Consider the following 12,434-nt stretch of genomic DNA (forward strand, 5'->3'; position numbering starts at 1 on the left):
GGAGCTGGAGTGAGCAGGAGGCTTGGATTGACCTGGTGATGGAGGAAGCCAAGCTTCCCGCCCGCCCTGGCTGGCCCTGGCCTCCGCTCAAGGCTGCAAAGTTTCAATTATAGAAGATAAATAAATTCCAACAAAAATGGCGGCAGCCACGGAGCTGGAGTGAGCAGGAGGCTTGGGTTGCCTCTGGCGATGGAGGAAGCCAAGCTTCCCGCCCGCCCTGGCTGGCCCTGGCCTCCGCTCAAGGTTACAAAGTTTCAATTATAGAAGATAAATAAATCCCAGATACTTGCTTCCAGCCAGCCCTGGCCTCCACTCAAAGAGGCGTTAAAAAAAAAGAAAGAAAGAAAGAAAGAAAAAAAGGAGGGTCTGGGAGGTTGAGTTGCCAAGGGGTGATCAAGCCAGGATGGGACTGCAGTTGGGTGATCAGGCTGGTGGGGGGTGGGGCCATTAGGGGTAAGCAGACCAGCAGGGGGGCCAGTTGGGGATGAGCAAGCCATCAGTGGGGGTCAGTTGGAGGTGATCAGGACAGTAGGGGGGACAGTTTGGAGTGAGCAGGCCAGCAGGGGGGCAATTGGGGGCGAGCAGGCCAGTGGGGAGGGAGGGTGGGGGTGAGCAGGCCAGCAGGGGGGGCAGTTGGGGTGAGCAGGCTGGTGGGGGGGGCATTTGGGGGCAAGCAGGCCGGCAGGAAGAGTGGTTAGGGGCAATCAGGCAGGCAGGCAGGCAGGTGAGCGGCTGGAGCCAGCAGTCTCGGATTGTGAGAGGAATGTCCAACTGCCGGTTTAGGCCCTATCCCTGTAAGCCGGCAGTAGGACATCCTTCAAGGGGTCCCAGATTGGAGAAAGGTGCAGGCCGGGCTGAGGAACAATTCCACGCCCCCCCCCCCCCCTCTCATGCACAAATTTCGTGCACCGGGCCACTAGTATGTAATAAAGCTTATTGTATGTATTATTTTGATACACTCATCTTTGATAACCAAATGTCTGCTGTGATCTTTAGCCTCATACTTAGCATTTATAAAACTAAATACACTTCAAATTGCTCCTACACTAAGAACCCATAAAAACATGTGCTATAAGAGCTTAGAAGGATCATTTCAAAAATCCATTCTACCAAGCTTCCTCTCCTTTTCTCCAGAGCTCTTTTTGCACAAAAGTACCATCTCCCATGCTAAAGTAGGCTTGCAGGGAAATAAAGCATTTCAGGCCATAACAGGTTTGGGTCAACCAATCCCCCCTCCCCTCTTCCCCCAACACACACACACACACACACACACACACACACACACACACACACACACACTGTGGTTATGCTATCCATTTTAAATATAGTTACATTTGCTTCTGTTTATATTTTATCCTAGGGCTTTTCCACATTGTTGTTTACTTGATTTTCCTGAGTATGTAAAGATAAACATGGTTCAAAAATCAAATCTATATCAAAAGGTCTTCTACTTCCATCTTCCATCGCTTCCTCTCCATTCCCACCCCCATCCTTCGTACCCTTTCCTCCTCCTACTCTCTTCCCAAGTTCTAAACCATCTCCTAGCAATGATGGGCAATCTTTTGAGCTTGGTGTGTCAAACTTCGCCAAAAAACTGAGCATAACTCGGGTAGTGTGTCACTTTGAGGAAAAAACATTATTTCGCAAATGTTTCATCCTCGGCATGCGGCCGCCTCAGCGGCCACGTGTCATCAGAAATGGCTACGCGTGTCAGTGCTGACACGCGTGTCATAGGTTCACCATCACTGCCCTATAGGTAACTAATCCTGTTAGTTTCTAGTTTATTTTCCTTGTATTTGTTTCTGAAAAAAAGAAAGCATATCTTTTTATTTTCCACTGTTTCTTACACAAAAGGAGGCAGAGTATAGATACTCTTTTGCACTTGCTTTCTTCATCGAATAGCATATCCTGGAAATCACTCTATAGCAGGTCTCAGTAACCTTCCTCAATATTTTTTACAGCTGCCTAGTACTCCACTGGGTAGATGTGCCATTGCTTATTGAAATACTCTCTCATGATTGGGTTTCTAAGCAGTTTTCAATGTTTTGCAATTAGAACAACACTACAATGAATAACCTGGTGTATATGTATTTTTGCAATGTTAAAGGTGTATCTTTAGAGTAAATTTCTAGAATTGGTATTGCTGGGGCAAAGGCAAGTGCCTTAGTAGTTGTGTTAGCTTTACCAAGTTGGATCCTCACCAGTGTGAGGCTCTATTTCCCCCACAGTCTCATTAACAAGGTGTGTTGTGGAGCTTTTTAATGCTTTCCAATATCATGGATGAGAAACGGTGTTTCAGAGTAATTATTTTCCCAAGCCACAGACTTTATTCAGATTTCATCCATCATCCCACTTGTCCTCGGTAGTAAGAATATTTCGTGTTCAGGATCCATTTAGGATCACCTGTTGCATTTCAGCTCTCATGTCCCTTTAGTCTTTCTTCATCTTGGTCACTCTTAGTCTTTCTTTGTCCTCTCAACTTTGACATTTTGAAGAGATGGGACCAGTTATTTTGTAGAATGTGCCTTGATTTGAGTTTGTCTGATACTTCATTAGATTTGGGTTATGCATATGTGGCAGGAACACTCCAGAAGTGACACTGTGTTCTTCTCATGATCCCATTAGGTGGCAGGTGATTGTGACTTGTTTCCATATTGGTGATGTTAATTTCGATCACCAAATCCTGGACCTGTCCTCCAAGTTCATCTACTATAACATTACTATTTTCCTCTTTGTCATAAGTAACTAACATATGGGGAGATTATGTAAAGCTATGTGAATATCCTGTTCCTTCCTTTTGGTAAATTGATGGCTCTTGCCTGAATCAAATTACTATAATGATTGCCAGATAGTGATTTTTAAATTCCATCATTCCTTCTGCATTTACTAGTTAACATTTTACTGTAAGAGTCTTTTTTTCTCCATTATTTTTTTATTCCTGTCAGAATGGATCCATGGATTCCGATTTTATTCAATGGGTTATAATCCATTACTATCATTACTTATTTTGATTCTCAGATTGTCCCAGATCTGGCCAGTGGGAGCTCCTTCAAGCTGGCTTCTGTGCCTGTCATTCTTTGAGCACATTCTTACTTCTGGCACAAGATGGTCCAGGCTTGCTCTCACAGCTCCAGCCCTGGATTCGGCCATTTTAATAAGGACCCCTGGGTTTTTTTAGTGAAGAGTGATATTAGAACCTGATATCTGGAAGCTAGGTGTGCTCATTGCCACTGAGGTGTCATTGCTCATGTCCTTTCAGTGGACAGACTAGGAAAAATAGCCATTTCATTATCATTCTTGCCTTTCACTATTTTATGTTTGTAGCTACTTTCTCTGACCATGAGAAGCCTGGCTCCCAACAAAATCAATATATTTATTCCTTTGTTGAAGTCTATAATACACACAAACTTGTTTCAGAATTACTACAATGAACCTGCTAACCTATTAGATCAAATTTAAGTTTTCTTTGAAGTTCTTTTGGTCTTCAGACTGAGAAAAGTGCAAGTACTATAGCTAAACGTTATATAGATACTTTTCCCCCACTTTTCTTTAACACTAGAGGCCTGATGCATGAAATTTGTGCAAGGGGCTCGGCCCCTGCCTTGGCCACGGCCACGGTTAGGGGCCTCTGCCGCCTCTGCCACCTCTGCCTTGGCCCCTGCTGCCGCAGCTTTGTCTGGAAGGACACCCAGTCTAATTAGCATATTACACTTTTATTATTATAGACTAGAGGCCCGATGCACAAAATTCGTGCAAGAGTAGGCCTTCCTTCCCCCAGCTGCCAGCACTGGCTTCCCTATGGCACCCAGCAGGCACCCAGGATCTGGGCTTCCCTCCGGCCCTGGCTTCATCCTGAAGGACGTCTGGTCTAATTAGCATATTACCCTTTCACTATTATAGATGTTTGGTACATAGTTAAATTTATTTGTTCCTGTTTGTTTCCAACTTTGAAGTTAAAAATATCTTTGTTGATTTAACTTTTGGCATTTTAACTATGATGTGTTTTTGTGTGAAACTCTGGTTTCATCTTATTTGGGATTCTCTGCACTTTCTGAACCTGGATATCTGTTTCCTTCACCAGGTTGGGGAAATTCTCAGCCATTATTTTTTTTCAATTTTTTTTTTTGTCTCTTTCTCTCTGTCTTCTCCTATTGGCACATTTGATGTTGTCCTAGAGGTCCTTTAAACCAGCAATCGCCAATCGGTGGTCCGCAGACCACTGGTGGTCTGTGAGGTCCGAAAGGTTGGCGACCACTGCTTTAAACTATCCTTATTTTTTCATTCTTTTTTCTTTCTTGTTGTTCTAATTGAGTGTTTTCCACTACCTTATTTTCCAAATCACTGATTGGATTCTCTGTTTCATCTAATGGGCTGTTGATTCCATCTAATGTATTTTTCATTTCAGTTATTGCATTCTTTATTTCTGACTGGTTCTTTTTAATGTTTTTTATCTCCTTTTTTATATTTCCAATCTCTTTGTTGAAATTCTCACTGAGGTCATTAAACTTTTTAAACCTTTTTATTATTATTATTATTGACACTATTTGAACTCTTTGTTTGATAGATTGCTTGTCCTGTGTTTCATTGAGTTCTTTTTCTGATGTTTTGTTTTGGTCTTTCATTTGGGGTGGTTTTCTGTCTCCTCATTTTAGTTGTCTCTCTGTGTTAGTTTTTATGAATTAGGAGAAACAGCAACCTTTCCTGGTCTTGAAGGAGTAACCTTGTGCGGGAGCTATTTCTTTGTAGGCTGACTGGGTTGGGTGTCTTTGGCAGGCTGGTTGGAGCTGCAGTATGTGGGGGCCAGAGGAAGTGTGTGTTTTTATTCTCTTTGTGTCAGTCTTCTGTGCCCATATTTCTGAATAATTTTAATTTGTATTTCTTTTAATATTGATAAAGCTGAAAGCCTTTTCATAGATTTAAGTGCCATTTTATGTCTTCTTATTGTGAATTGTCTGTTCATGTCTTTTGTCCATTTTTATATTCAATCTTTGTTCTTTTTCCCTTTAAGTATTAAGAAATTACTCTATATTAGAGTATTAGTCCTTCGTCTGTGATACATGTTGGAAATATTTTCTCCCAGTTTGTCACTTACCTTTTAGCTTTGGTTATGGTGTCTGTCAGACAAACTTCAAAATTTTTTATGTAGTTGCTCTTATCAATCTTTCCCTTGATCACCTCTGGATTCCGAGGCACAGTTAGACAACCTTTCCTTGACTGTGGGTGATACAGGAATTCACTGCATTTTCTCCAAATGCTTGTATAATTTTTTTTACATTCAGAGCTCTAATTTTTCTGGATATTATTCTTGTGTATAGTGTGAGGTATGGACCTAATTTTATTTTTCCCCCAAACTATGCAGGTTTCAAGGCATCACTGATTAAAAGTCCCATTCTTTTTTTAAAAATCCATTGGGAGTGAGGAGATGTAAGGAAAGGAAGGAAGGAAGGAAGGAGCAGGAAGGCAAGCCTTTACCTCTTTCTTCTGCATGTTCCTCATCTCAGACAAATCCCAAGTGATGAGCACATGCAGTGAGGGTGTGCCTGACTCTCAAGGAGCATGTGAGCTCTGCCCGCACCACAGAGCAGCTGTTCTGACTCAGGCCTGAGCTTGTGGCCAGGACTAGTGGCTAAAAGCCAAGTTCAAATGACCAGTTGTTCATGGGGAAGGGAGGCCTGGGTCAGTGGCTCTGAAGTGACAACTGTTCCCTGCAGAGTCTGTGTAGCATCCAGTTGGTTGAAGCCAGGATTTCTAACTTGCTGGCCCCAGCTGATTTCTACAGTTTTACCTACACCATCAGAGTCAGAAAAAGCACACAGGGCCCCAGGCTTGGGGCTAGAAGGGTGTGTACAATGAAACATTGCCTACAAAGATATCTGTACCAGGAAACCTTCATGTTTGCAGGCACTGCTTTTTGGTGCCTCATGTTGCTCTGACCCTTTTTGGCTTGGAAGTCTCTGGAAGCTTGGACAATGGAGGCTTCTTGAGATGTTATGATTTTTGGTTCATTTTGTTACCTGCATTGCTCTCATAGGTCAGAATCTTATTTCAGGGTCTCCTCCAAACTAAACTCATCCAGAACAGTAAGAGTATGAAAGTATCTAACCTTCCCTGAGGACTCACCCTGGCTTCACACTCTGTAGATACTGCCTCTTTTACCTTCCCACAACCCATGAGGTTTGCTTTATCATTACGTCCATTTTGCAGGTGGGAAAACTGCAGCTCAGACAGGTTGCATTACTTTCTGAGGTCGTCCAATTGATGGTGGCATCAGTGGTAGAGCGGGATTTGAACCCAGCATCCTCCTTTGTAACTACCAGGCCTCCTCCCCAGTCAGACCAGTTTCTCGTTGTCACCATGTTTGATAAGAAAAAGAATCTGATGGGTTGGTGATGCTGAATTTTCACTTGCTAATTTCATTACTTGCAGGAAGTCATTTGTGTCCCTGTCAATTAGCACCCCAGCTCTGGGTTGCTATGAACAAACCCAGGCCCACCCAGCAGGAGAGTCTGAAAGAAATGGACAGGTTGAGCTATCCTCATGACATCTTCAAAAAATAACTGTTATATGTTTTCCACAGGTAATACAATATTAAGCAGAAAAGATGATTTTCTAGGTAGACCAGGTGCCAGTTGTAAATTTAAAATGCAAATGGTGTGAGCTACACTGAAAAAGTCCTGGGTACAGCTGAGTAACATTAAATACAAAACGTCTTTCCATCTCTGGCATTCATTTGCCAGTCACATTGTCGGTTAAAAGTAGTCATTTTGAAAGCAGTAATTCATTCTCTACAGTCCTTCCTTAACACAATTTCAGCCTGCAATTTATATGATAGGAAAATTACAACCTCAGTGCACTATATTATGTGATATAAATACTATTGCAATTAAGCCTGCTATGAATGAAAACACACACACACACACACACACACACACACACACACACACACCTAGTTCATGATTTAGTCTAAGTAACCATTTTGTATAAATCAAGGGGCTTTTTGACAAACACTGGAGTGGAATGGGAGCAAGTGCAGGATGGTCTGAGAGGGTCTGAGTTCTACCCTTACTGATCAGGATATGGGTGTATTGGACTGAGATGGTGAGGCTCACTGGTCAGCCAGCCATTGAAGCTAAAAATGAAGAGTGATACAAGATGCCTTCTTTCTCAGTCCCAAAGTCTATTGGGCTCTGGGACTTGAACTCCCTTAGACCTCTTGATTCTGCCCCATCTTTACATTCCCACAGCCACTTTTTTGGATCGGTGCATCACATTTTGTTCTAGATTAGCACAGCACTCCCTCACAGTCCTCTTTGACGATGACGTATTCGCTCCCCTGTGTGTCCTTAAACTGTTGTTCAAACGATGGCTCTCAATTACAAATCTTGTTAGGTTATTCTCTGGCTCAAACCCTTTGAAGGCTCCCCTGACAACTGTCCCATGCCAGAGTGTCATTCTTTGTCAGGAATGCCACTCCCCAACCCACCTCCCACCTCAGCTTTCCCACGTGGACATTCCTTGTTGTCCTCTACCAATTGGTTCAGACCCCCCCTCTTCTGGGAAGCCTGCTCCCCTACGCCACTCCAGTGGAGTGAATCTCTCTCTTTATCTTCTGTATCTGCTGTGTATGTCCACTGTGGCACTTAATGTGACTGTGTTTGTTCATGGCTGGATACTTCTTGGGAGCAGGGATTATTAGGAAAGAATTAGTACAGCTCCATTTCAGGACATTCTTGGAATTTTGAAAACGAAAAAACAATTAGGGAATGCCAATAAAAGGTTTCAAAATATTTCGTTTGTTGAACAATGAATGTCTTCTTTTAATCTTGTCAGAGACAGTAGATCTAAAGCCTTATAAAGTGAGAATTTAGGACAAACGGCTCTTCAACTGCCTACCCTGATCTCCCATACATTATAGGTCCTATTCTTTATCCTCCATGGAGGTGTCCCTCCCTGGAACATCAGACACAATCAATTAATGTCAGTTAAATTGAATTTGAAGGAGCAAAGATTCCTTCAAATTCTAGGTTAATAAAAAGGACCCAGCCTGGCTTGTGTGGCTCAGTGGTTGAGCATCAACCTATGAACCCAGGAGGTCATGGTTCAACTCCCAGTCAGGGATCCATCCCTAGTGTGGGGCATGCAGGAGGCAGCCAATCAATGATTCTCTCTCCTCATTGATGTTTCTATTTCCCTCTCCCTCTCCTTTTCTCTCTGAAATCAATAAAAATATACTTTTTAAAAAGGATCTATTCTTTATGTATTTTTTAATCATAGCTTTTTTCTCTAGACAAATTAGACAAAGCTGGCTGATATAATAAATGAATTTAAAGGTGTAAAATGACTCAAAGACTATAGACATTTTTTCTCTCATGCACAAAAACGAAAAAGAGTACTCTGACCATCAAGCATCTCTCCTTCAAGCAGTAATTTTAGGGCCCAGGAGCCTTTCAGCCCTTGGCTCTGCTATCTTCCTCACATGGCTTCCAAAATTGTCAATCAGTTAGAAAAAAAGGGAAAAGAGCATAGCTGTTTATACATGGGGGGTTTCCACTCACAAGCTATTGACAAAATGCAGTCACGTGTGCACCTATACCTGCAAGGGTGCTGGACAATGTATACTTGTGCCCAGGAAGAAGACAGACTGAATGAGCTTAGAGGCAGCCCCACCAATGTTTTCATATAAAATCTGTACTGTTTTAGCAAAAGGCAATTGTAAGTCTTAACAAAGAAAATAAAAACAACAATAATACCTATAATTTCCCGAGTGTTTATTACATACCAGGCACTCGTCTTTACATACATGGCCCCATTTTTGTTTTTGAATAACCTGTGAGGTAGATATTATTGTCTATTTCTTGAAGATGGAAAAACTGAAGCACAGAGTGGGACAGTAATTTGACTGCAGTCACACAGCAGAGTATGAATTTAAATTTGTGTCTAAGTTCAGAGTCCAGGGTTTTTCTTTGCTATCATGTAGTGCTTCCTAAAAGATTAGCCTTCAAATGGATGAGAAGCTTCAATATATAACAGAGTGAATTTCAGAGAACAACAATATGTAATTGTTAGAGAAGAAAGCAACTTGCAGGGGACATACAGGTGAGAAAATTATGGTTCAGAGGGGACAGACACCTAAATAGTGTTAGAGCCACAACTGACACCCATAGTTCCTGACTCCCAGGCTTTTCAAGCCCAATGTCTTATCCAAAGGAGTCATGAGACCAATAGATTCAGTAATAACTGTGTTGTTCAAAGTGACCCTCAGCACCAATTTTTTAAGTGGCAGGTGCATATATCCATGGTAAAAAGGTTGCCTTTTCTAGTATTGTTCTGTGGTGGCTCTTCATACAAGCTACCTTTAAGAAACTTTGGGGATGGCTAAGAAAAGATGATGTAGAATGGCTTCAAATTCTCAGGATCCCTAATTTATACATTTATTTGACTAGGAAAGACCCAGAATCTCAGCTTTCCAATATGGCAATGAGATTGAATTTCCTTGTATGAATTTAAGAAGAGATCTGTCTTTATTTAAAAAAAAAAAAGCTTTTATTTCAGAGAGAGGAAGGGAGAGGGAGAGAAACATCAATGATGAGAGAGAATCATTGATTAGCTGTCTCCTGCACACCCACTGCTGGGTATTGAGACTGAAACCTGGGCATGTGCTCTGACCAGGAATAGAACCATGATCTTCTGGTTCATGGGTCCACACTCAACCACTGAGCATCACTGGCTGAGCAGGAAGAGATCAGTGTTAACCTACCAAGGGACATGGTGGCTTGATTCACTGGGATGCCTTCAGTTTTCTAGACCTGGGCATCAGACTCCAGGACTTTTATATACTTTGCTGTGTCTTACCTCTCACCCTCAATCTTCCATCAAAACACCTAATATGAGATATTTAGCACAGGTGACTGAGTTTGAAAAGAAATGCCTGTGACATACCCCAAGTGAATTAGAGCTTTCTGCATACGTATGAGTCTCTGTACCCAAACATATGCATTTCTGATTTTTCTGATATGGACGAAACTGTCTCTTCCCACCTTAACTTGTCTGTAATGTAATCAGATCTGCTTTATAGTGTTTGCAAAAACAATAGCTAGTTTATCTTTTGCTAGCTGTAGCCTGTCTTTGAGCTTTACTACTTTTTTTTAGCCTGATTTATAAAGGAACAAATTTTTATGGTGACCAAGTGTGAAAATTTCAATACATTTTGCTCTGATTCTATATGTTATAAAAATATAACGTATTTAAATGAGAAAATGGCAGCAAAGGAAAGATAGTGGCATTGGACAGGATTCTATTCTACCTCTGTGTCCTGGCTTGTCCTCTTCTCCCAACCTAAGAGCCACTTTTGACCTGACTTTAAAGTTAAGGAGATTTACAAAGCTGTAAGAAGTGCCATTAATTCAGAAAATTAGTCCTGACCACCTGGTTTTCAATTAGTTCATGGGAACTGAGCTCATTTGGATTCTGTTCAGACTTGTAAACCTTTCGCTGCAAACAGGCACAGCACACCGCTGGAATGACAACCGGCTGAGGTTTATTAGTCAGCGAGCAAATGTTTTCCAAGTGAGTGTATGGTGTGAAAAGGCCCAATTTTGATAATGGATGTGCCTTTCTGAGCTTTTAATGCCATGTTTAATTGGGCACAAAATTCAAGCTCTCCAACTTAGCATGGGTGCTGGCCAGAATAATCAAAAGAGCAGTAAAATGAAAGGAATGGCAAGGGACTTCCAACTTTGACTCAATAGCACCAAGAAAGTCCTCCCATGGAATCTGTGGTATTAAACATATTACTCAGGACCAGAACATTGTGAGGAATTGTCTTGATCGGGCCAAGTGCCTCGCTGACATGCAAGAATGTTAAATAATGACCAAGGAACTCCCCGATTCCAGCTGTTGGAAGAGCTGCTATATTCCAAGCCACTAAATGTGGGTCATGGTGCACTCTCGGCTGAACCTACGTGCAGACAAATGCCAGTGCCAGAGCTGCGAGAGCCTGTCCTCACCCCACCTGTAGGGAGAGGCCCTGTGGGTGAACAGGTGAGGTGCCCTCCAGCTAAAACTCTGTGCTCTACAACTTCTTCCTGATTAAACACACTGAAATGCTGTCTTGAAAAGATTCACTGACAGGGGTTTGAATAGATGATTTTTAATAAACTATTTATCATAAGCCATCTGTCAGTAACCAAACTTTCCAGAGAAGCATAAAAGGACTCATTTTCTGTTTTTTTTAATTCCAGTTTTTATTGTGACGCTTCCCTTCTTGCTGTTCTTTCTCTTACAACTTAAAATGTTCTTTCCTTTTCCTTTCTTTCAAGCTTATAAGGAACAAACACTTATTTCGCACAGTTCAGGAGGCTGGGAAGTCCAGGATCAAGACACCAGCAAGGTCATGATCGGTGAAGGCCCTCTCCCTGGCTCACTGCCAGTGCCTTCTCTCTCCGTCTTCCTTATTTTCTAGGAACTGCGTTGAAGATTACAATTTTTCTCTCAGTATAACCTTGGGTCTGCCACACATATTTTGATCTGCAGTGTTTTTGTTATTCAGGTCTAAATATTTATTTTGAAACATTCATTATTATTTCTTCTTAAACCCATCCATTTTCCAGATGGATGTTTTTAGTTTCTAAGAAGTTGAAGGGGTTTGGGCTGACTTTTTAGTTTTCATTTCTTTTTTTTAAATTTTTGTTTATTGATTTTTTTAGAGAGGAAGAGAAGAGAGAGAGAGAGAGAGAGTGAGAGAGAAAGAGAGAGAGAGAGAGAGAGAAATTTGTTGTTTCATTTATCTATGCCATCATTGGTTGGTTCTTGTATGTGTCCTGACTGGGAATCAAACCATGACCTCATGCTGCAGAGGTCGTTGGTCACCTACTGAGCCACACCAGCACGGAGGTTCATTTCAGTCAGAGAGCAGGCTTCTAATCTCTCAATTCTTTAAGGTTTATTTAGAATCTCTTCGTTTCACTGTGCATGTTTGAAAAAATAAAAGGTATTTTCCAGGGGGTTGAGATGCCTATGTACATTTCTTAGATCAAGTTGATTTGCAGTGTTTGAGTTATCCTGAACGATTTTGAGTTTGCTTCAATCTCTTGGCTTCTGAGAGTTGGCTACAGTCCCCATTTATGCTTGTAGATGTATTTATCCGGGCTTCTTGGTCAGCCTTTGCTTTATATAATTCAAGGTGAAAGTGTTAGGTTCATGAATGTTTTATCACACTTATGGATATTTCCTCTTTAAAAACCTGTCATGTCTGTCTTTTCCCGTATTAACATTTTTTTACCCTAAATTCTATTTTGTCTGCTATGAAGACAGCTACTGGCTCTCTTTGGCTTAGTATTAACCTCGTATATATTTTCCCAGACTTTATTTGCAAGCTTTCTGTGTCATTTTGTAGTCATTTGTAAGTATTCTTGGACTAATTTGTTTTACAAAGG

This window comes from Eptesicus fuscus, chromosome 12 (assembly GCF_027574615.1).
Source record: "Eptesicus fuscus isolate TK198812 chromosome 12, DD_ASM_mEF_20220401, whole genome shotgun sequence".
Taxonomy (NCBI): domain Eukaryota; kingdom Metazoa; phylum Chordata; class Mammalia; order Chiroptera; family Vespertilionidae; genus Eptesicus; species Eptesicus fuscus.